We start from the raw sequence: 8,947 nt of genomic DNA on the forward strand, positions 1-8,947 counted from the left end.
TGCTGAAAGAAAAGCAAGGAATTTGCAAGGATTTCCAATGGGAAATGTATAGTACTTGGTGGATAGAATCAGTAGTCCTCATCACCTCAGCCATGAGGAGCAGCTGAGACTGACCCAGGACTGGAGACATGGGTCAGAACAGAGTCCACAGGTGATTGACAAGGAGGATTAGACTCATAATACTCTGCATGAATGAGAGGGGTAGAGAAAAGCCATCCCAGTTGTAGTCCCCAGAATGCTTCCTCTGCTGGGTTCAAACACTGCTCCTGCACAGGGAAATGCTGGGAAGGGCTTTAGCAGCCCCTCTGTGAGGGCAGCTCCTGTGCTTGGATCCCCAGTTCAAGAGTTATTGGAGAGAGTCTAGAGGAGGCTACAAAGATGCTGAGGGGCCTGGAGCACCTCTCTGAGGAGGAAAAGGGATGTTGAGCCTGGAGAAGAGCAGCCCCAGAGGGGATCTGAGCAATGCTCAGCAAGACCTAAAAGGGTGGGGGGCAAGAGGATGGGGCCAGGCTCACTCCTGTCAGTGCTACCCAGTGACAGGACAAGGGGCACAAACTGCAGGGGGGAATGGAGCTGCAGGAGTGGTTGGGGCTACAGGGGGGAATGAAGCTGCAGGGGTGGTTAGGGCTGCAGGGGGGAATGAAGCTGCAGGGGTGGTTGGGGCTACAGGGGGGAATGAAGCTGCAGGGGTGGTTGGGGCTACAGGGGGGAATGAAGCTGCAGGAGTGGTTGGGGCTGCAGGGGTGGCTGGAGCTGCAGTGGTGGAGTTCCAGTTTGAGAGCCATGAACTACCTGGGGCTGGAGGACAGAAAATGACTCTTACCCCTTTCCAAGGGCAGTAGGGGTGCAGCTGTAGTGATGGGGCTGCAGGGTTGGGGTTAGATAGGTGGGCAAAAAGGCTTTGAGGTAGCAAAAGTCTGGGGGCAGCTCTTCCCTCTGTACCCACAGCTGCTGTGCATCCGCTGGGGAAATGCAGACCACCCCTACCAGAACCAGCCCACAGCTTCCCCCCATCCCCTTACCCAACCTCCCCTCCCCCTTAACAACAGCAGCACTTCTGGGTGCAGCTGTGCCAAGGAGAACCTCCCCACAAAGAGTTAACACACACAGCCCCCCCCCCCCCCCCATTCCCCCCCCCCACACCACCACCACCACCTCCTCTTGCTTCACCAGACTGTGAATTCTCAGCCAGTCTCCCACATGCAGCCAAACAACAGCTTGACATTTTCCATCCTTCACGAGAAAGACAAAGGCGTGAAGATATTCCCATGATTCCTTTCTGCATGCCTAACTATGAGCTCAGGTGCAGCAGCATTTGCCCTGGACCGGCCTCATCAACATGAAGGGCGAACTCATCGTTTCTGCATCTTTCCTCGCCACTGCTTGATTAATTGGCTCACAACGATGCTGGCTGAATACCTAATGCCTTCCCCCTGTCCCTGTTCTTTCTTCACAGCCTTTTGCTGCATTTACATATACTTTATATTCCATCATTTTCACACACACACACACACACACAAGGCAACAAAAAAAAATGAGCCCCCCCCCCTACCACCACCCAACCAGGAGCACATCTCAGTAATTTGATGTAATGACTGCATGGCACCCAAAAAGGGAGGGGGTAGGGGGAGGGTGGGGGGGGGGATGGAATTAGTGAGAGGTGTAGGTATTTAATTTGTTCTTGGGTGGTTGGGAGTGGGTTTGTGTTTGTTGGGTAGGTTGGTTTTAGGGTTTAGTTGGGTGTTTTTTTTTGGAGGGGGGGAGTGTGTTTTTGTTTCTTTTTCCTCCACCCCCCCCCCCAAATAGGGGTCTCTGAGAAAGGTATTAGTATTGTTGATATTCGTGTAGGTGGGGGGAAAATAAATAAATAAATATATATAAATAAAAAGGTAGGTGGGGAAAAAAATATATACATATTAGAAAATTAGGTGGGGGGAAATATATATATACAAGGTGGGGGGGGGGGAAAAACAAATATGTATATATATATATATATAAGGTAGGTGGGGGGGGAAAAACCAAATATGTATATATATATATATATAAAGAAGGTAGGTGGGGGAAAAAATATATATATATTAGAAAATTAAGTGGGGGAAAAAAAATATATATATACAAGGTGGGGGGGAACAAATATATATATATATATAATGAAGGTAGGTGGGGGGGAAAAATATATATATATTAAAAAATTAGTGGGGAAAATATATATATACATATAAAAAATTAGGTGGGGGAAAAATATATATGTTAAAAATTAGGTGGGGGAAGTATATATATATTAAAAATTATTTGGGGAAATACAAATATATATATATATATTAAAATTAGGTGGGGAAAAATATATATATGTATTAAAAAATTAGGGGGGGAATATATATATATATAAATAAATTAGGGAGGGGATATATATATATAAAAAATTAGGTGGGAGAAAAAATATATATCTAAAAATTGGGGGGGAAATATATATATATCATTAGGTGGGAGAAAAATATATATATCTAAAAATTGGGGGGGGAAATATATATATATATATATAATTAGGTGGGAGAAAAATATATATATCTAAAAATTGGGGGGGGAAATATATATATATATAAAATTAGGTGGGAGAAAAAATATATATCTAAAAATTGTGTGGGGGAAATATATAGATAGATAGATACAAAACAATAGGTGAGGAAAAGATACATACATATATATATATATATATATATATATATAAAAAAATTAGGGGGGGGAAGATATAGCTATATATATAAAAAAAATAGAGGGGGAAAAAATATATATCTCTTCCAACCCTGATGATACTGTGATACTGTGATATAAATTAGGGGGGGAATATATATATATATATATATATATAGGTGGGGGAAAGATAGATATAGATAGATATATATAAAATTAGGGGGGGTAAATATATATATAAAAATTAGGTGGGGGAAAGATATATATATATAGAGATATATAGATATATATAAATAGTGGGGGAAAATATATACATATTAAAAAAATAGTGGGGGGAATATATAAAAATTAAAAAGATAGGTGGGGGAAAATATATATAAATATATATATATAAAATACATAATATAAATAATATAGATAGATCTAAATATATATATATATAATATAGACATAAATTAGGGGGAAATATATATATATTAAAAAATTAGGGGGGGAAATACATATAAATTAAAAAGTTAAGGGGCGAAATACATGTATATTTAAAAAAATAGGGAAAAAATTCATACTAAAAAGGTAGGTAGGTGAGTAATATATATATATATATAAAGGTAGGTGGAGAAAAAATATATATATAAAATAGGTGGGGAAATATGAATATATTAAAAAATGGGTGGGGGAAATATATATATATATACATATATATATATATATATAAAACAGGTGGGGAAATGTGTATATATTAAAAAGGTAGGTGGGGAAAAAATACAGGTATTAAAAATTAGGTGGGGATAAATATATGTATATTAAAAAGGTAGGTGGGGTAAAATATATATATATATATATATAAAAAAATTAGGTGGGGATAATATATATATATATATAAAAATTAGGTGGGGAAAATATATATATTAAAAAGGTAGGTGGGGATAATATATACATATATGTATAAATTAGGTGGGGAAACAATATGTATATCAAAAAGGTAGGTGGGGATAAAATATATATATATATGCAAATTAGGTGGGGAAATATATATATATTAAAAAGGTAAGTGAGAAAAAAAAGACATATAAAATTAGGTGGGGAAATATATATATATATAAAAAAAATTAGGTGGGGAAAATACGTATATATGTAAAATTAGGTGGAGAAAAAATATATATACTAAAAAGGTAGTTGGGGATAAAATACACATAAAAAATTAGGTGGGAAACTATATATATATATATATATATAAAATTAGCTGAGGAAGTATATATATATATATATATATATATATATATATATATATATAACAATTAGGTGGAGGAAAAATATATATATAAAAAATTAGGTGGGGAATGTGTATAAAAATTAGGTGGGGGAATTATATATATATAAAAATGTAGGTGTGAATATATATATATATAAAATAGGTGGGGAAACATATATATATAATTAAATATGTAGGAAGGGAAAAATATGTCTGGTAAAAAAATGAGGTGGAGAACATATATAAATATAAATACATATATATATATAAAAATATATGCATATAAATATATATATACATTTAAATATATATAGATAAAAAATACACATATAAATATATATACATATAAATATCTGTATACAAACATATATACACATATAAATATCTATATACAAACACATCTATACATATAAATATCTATATACAAACATATCTATACATATAAATATCTATATACTAACATAAACACATATAAATATCTATGCACAAACATATATATACATATAAATATCTATATCCAAACATATATACATATAAATATCTATGTACAAACATATATATACATATAAATATCTATATACTAACATAAATACATATAAATATCTATGTACAAACATAGATATCCATATAAATATCTATATACAAGCATATATATACATATAAATATCTATATCCTAACATATATACATATAAATATCTATGTACAAACATATATATACATATAAATATCTATATCCAAACATATATACATATAAATATCTATATCCTAACATATATACATATAAATATCTATGTACAAACATATATATACATATAAATATCTATATATGCACACACACATAGATATAGATATAGATATAGATATAGATATAGATATAGATATAGATATAAAAATGAGGTGGGGAAAAAATACATACATACATATATATATATATGTATTAAAGATTATCTAAGTGGAGAAAAATATATGTTAATAACCAAAAAAGGACTCTCCAAAGGAAGTTTCCAACATTATAGCTAAATATTATCCTTCAATTTGTATTTCATCTCAACCAACGATGCTTGCAGGGACAATTAACAAGGGGAGTGCTTGGCACCCAGCAAAGCAAGGTTTGCTCTCAGGGAGTTCTCCAGGAAAAGGGGAAATGAGGTAAGATGCCCAAATAGGAAACTGCCTTAGTGGGAAAAGAGCTGCTTCTGAGAGGGGAGGAGGATTCAGTGAGTCCAGGAGGGCTTCCCAGCAAGGAGAGGGAAAAGGCTTTGAGGTTGCTCTCTCTGAGCCTTTTCCTCGGCAGCATTTTGCTAACAACTCAGTGAAAAAGCATAGAATCAGTCAGGGTTGGAAGGGATCACAAGGAGCAGCCAGTTCCAACCCCCCCTGCCATGCCCAGGGACACCCTACCCTAGAGCAGGCTGCACACAGCCTCAGCCAGCCTGGCCTCAAACACCTCCAGCCATGGGGCCTCAACCACCTCCCTGGGCAACCCATTCCAGCCTCTCACCACTCTCATGGTGAAGAACTTCCAGCCCTGTTCTCAGCTGCCCAGGCCCCAGGAGCATCCCTCTAGATGTACATCCAACACTTCACCAGCACTCTTAACACCAAGCCTGGGGATGCTGCAGCTTGCTTCCCTTCACCTCTCTGCCTCTCCTTTATTCTCCCCCATGGCAGGAGGGTTGGAACTGGCTGCTCCTTGTGGTCCCTTCCAACCCTGCCTGATTCTATGGCTCTGTGATTCCCCAGTGAAACAGCAGAAAAGGAAAATCAGAAGTCAGAGAGATTATTTTGCAGGAAACAAGCACAAAGTGTTCATCACATGAAACACACAGGCTTGTTCTGGACAGTGCTTGTTCCCCTAATTAACTCCCCCCAATTTGCCAGGACCAGGGAAGGAAAAGGAACAAAAAGTAAACATCAACTTTTGTGCAGGGTCTGCTGGCAGAAGATGGCCCTGACTGGTGTTGAGTTTGTGGAGGTGTTCAGATGATGAAAGAGAAACAGGATTGGTGTGGAGAGCAGGGGTGGTCCCTGAGGCTGTGGGTAGCTCTGGGGTTTATGGCACCCCACTTTAACCAGACAGCTGTGGCTGCAGCCAGCTCAGGGGTGGCATGAGCAGGTTTGGCAGGAGAAGAACATGGTGGGGACAAGGGTCTGGAGCAAAGAGGATGCTTTGCTTTCCATGGTGGCATCTCACTGCCTTTGGCACATGGCTCCAAACACACAGACTTGTTCTGGACAGTGATTGTCCCCCTAATTAACTCCCCCCAATTTGCCAGGACCAGGGAAGGGAAAGGATCAAAAAGTAAACATCAACTTTTGTGCGGGGACTGCTGGCAGAAGATGGCCCTGACTGGTGTTGAGTTTGTGGAGGTCTTTTGAGGTGTTCAGATGGTGAACAGGATTGGGGTGGAGTGCAGGGGTGGTCCCTGAGGCTGTGGGTTGCTCTGGGGTTTATGGCACCCCACTTTAACCAGACAGCTGTGGCTGCAGCCAGCTCAGGGGTGGCATGAGCAGGTTTGGCAGGAGAAGAACATGGTAGGGACAAGGGTCTGGAGCAAAGAGGATGCTTTCCATGGTGGCAAGAGGATGCTTTCCATGGTGGCATCTCACTGCCTTTGGCACATGGCTCCAAGCAGCCTGGCTACATTTCACCCTGGCACTAACAGAAACAGGCACAAAGTAGATGAAAGCATATAGTGAGGTTATTCCTTCATGCTTTGCCCCACCCAGGGCTTGCACCACCCTTGGAATGGTGCTGGGCAGCCCCATGGAGCACCCAGCCCCTCAAGACAGCAAACAGCCCTGCCTCGCTGGCAGCTGAAATGATCCACAGCCAGAGGAGGCTTCAAGGATGCACGTCCTTGAAAAGGCAAAGAAAAATAAATCCTGGGAGCTGGGATTGCTGTAAATTCTTCCTTGTTAACAGGGTTAGGAAGAGCCAGGAGCTGGGCAGGGCCTGACTCTGCTCCGCTCCCCAGGGCGCTGCTGCCTAGCACCAGAGTGAAGGATGCCGGTTGGATTCTGCAGGCATTTTGGCTCTCCTGCTTGCCAGCACAAAACCATCTTCATCTGGTCTGGGGGAAATAAAACTTCTCCTCTTTGTCCTGGCACGTTAGGAGAAGATTATCCCCTCGGATTAAAGAAAATGATGGGGTTTATTTCTCAAGTGTGAAAGCTGGAGGCTGCCAGAGGCAGGGGCTGGAGGAGCGAGGGGAAGGATCCCCGCTGGTGGGAGAAGCCTGCTGCACTCCTCACCACCAGGCAGGGGTTGCTAAGTCGGGCAGGAGCCTCAGCAAGGCTCTAAATTGGTCTCCTGATATTTTATGAAATAACTTTTCTTTTCCTTTTTTTTTTTTTTTTTTCCTAAAGTACTTCTTGATATTTTTATGTTTATATATTTTAAACTCAGGATCGGACTCATAAAAAATACATGAGGAATAAGTGGTTCCTGCAAATGTTTTATACATGATTTGGGAACAGATACTACTCAAAGAGAGGAAGAGAATATTCCTTTTCGTGCCAGCCACTTCAAGGAGGAAGAAGGTAGGGTGGGTTGTTGGGGTGGAGGGGGGGAGGCAGGTGCCCTGTGCCCATGAGGAGCTTCTCCAGGCATAGAAACTCTAAGACAACTCAACTGCAGCAGGAGGCAGTGATGCCTTCCCCAAAATGCCCATCCTGAGGTGCCCATTGGGGTAACCCCCCTGCCACAGCTAGTACACAGAGCCACACTTGCCTCAACCCACAAGTTTCCAGCCCAAATTTCAGGTGAGGAAACACTGCAACAGGCTTGCCCAGGGGGGTTGGGGAGTCTCCCTCTCTGGAGATATTCACAACCCGTCTGGATGTGTTGCTGTGTGATCTGCTTTAAGTGATCCTGCTCTGGCAGGGGAGGGTTGCACTGGATGAGCTTTGAAGATAACTTAGAACTAGAATCAGCCAGGTTGGAAGAGACCTCCAAGCTCAGCCAGCCCAACCTAGCACCCAGCCCTGGCCAATCAACCAGACCATGGCACTAAGTGCACCAGCCAGGCTTGGCTTCAACACTTCCAGGGACAGCAACTCCACCACCTCCCTGGGCAGCCCATTCCAATGCCAATCACTCTCTCTGCCAACAACTTCCTCCTAACATCCAGCCTAGACCTCCCCTGGCACAACTTCACACTGTGTCCCCGTGTTCTGTTGCTGGTTGCCTGGCAGCAGAGCCCAACCCCACCTGGCTACAGCCTCCCTGCAGGTAGTTACAGACAGCAATGAGCTCTGCCCTGAGCCTCCTCTTCTGTAGGCTGCACACCCCCAGCTCCCTCAGCCTCTCCTCACAGGGCTGTGCTCCAGGCCCCTCCCCAGCCTTGCTGCCCTTCTCTGGACACTTTCCAGCACCTCAACATCTCTCTGCAATGGAGGAGCCCAGAACTGGACACAGCACTCAAGCTGTGGCCTGAGCAGTGCTGAGCACAGGGGCACAAGAACCTCCCTTGTCCTGCTGCCCACACTGCTCCTGAGCCAGCCCAGGATGCCTTCCAGCCCTTGATATTCTGTGGTTCTGTGATTCAGTCAGGAGATTGGCAGCTCCTGCCAGGCCAACCTCAGAGCAAGGGCTCCACATGAAACATATTTCCCCCCACACCAGAATGGAGAGCACAGGTGACAAGAAGGGAGGATGTAGCCAGGTGAGGTTGGGCTCTTCTCCCCAGCAATGAGCAACAGAACAAGGGGGCAGTTGTGCTGGGGCAAGTCTAGGCTGGATGTTAGGAGGAAGTTGTTGGCAGAGAGAGTGATTGGCACTGGAATGGGCTGCCCAGGGAGGTGATGGAGTTGCCATCCCTGGAGGTGTTGAAGCAAAGCCTGGATGAGGCACTTAGTGCCATGGTCTGGTTGATTGGCCAGGGCTGGGTGATAGGTTGGACTGGATATGCTTGGAGATGTCTTCCAACCTGGTTCACTCTATGACTCTAAGAAGCATTTAGTGCCATGGTCTGGTTGATTGGCCAGGGCTGGGTGCTAGG

Source organism: Pogoniulus pusillus, chromosome 30, assembly GCF_015220805.1.
Source record: "Pogoniulus pusillus isolate bPogPus1 chromosome 30, bPogPus1.pri, whole genome shotgun sequence".
Taxonomy (NCBI): domain Eukaryota; kingdom Metazoa; phylum Chordata; class Aves; order Piciformes; family Lybiidae; genus Pogoniulus; species Pogoniulus pusillus.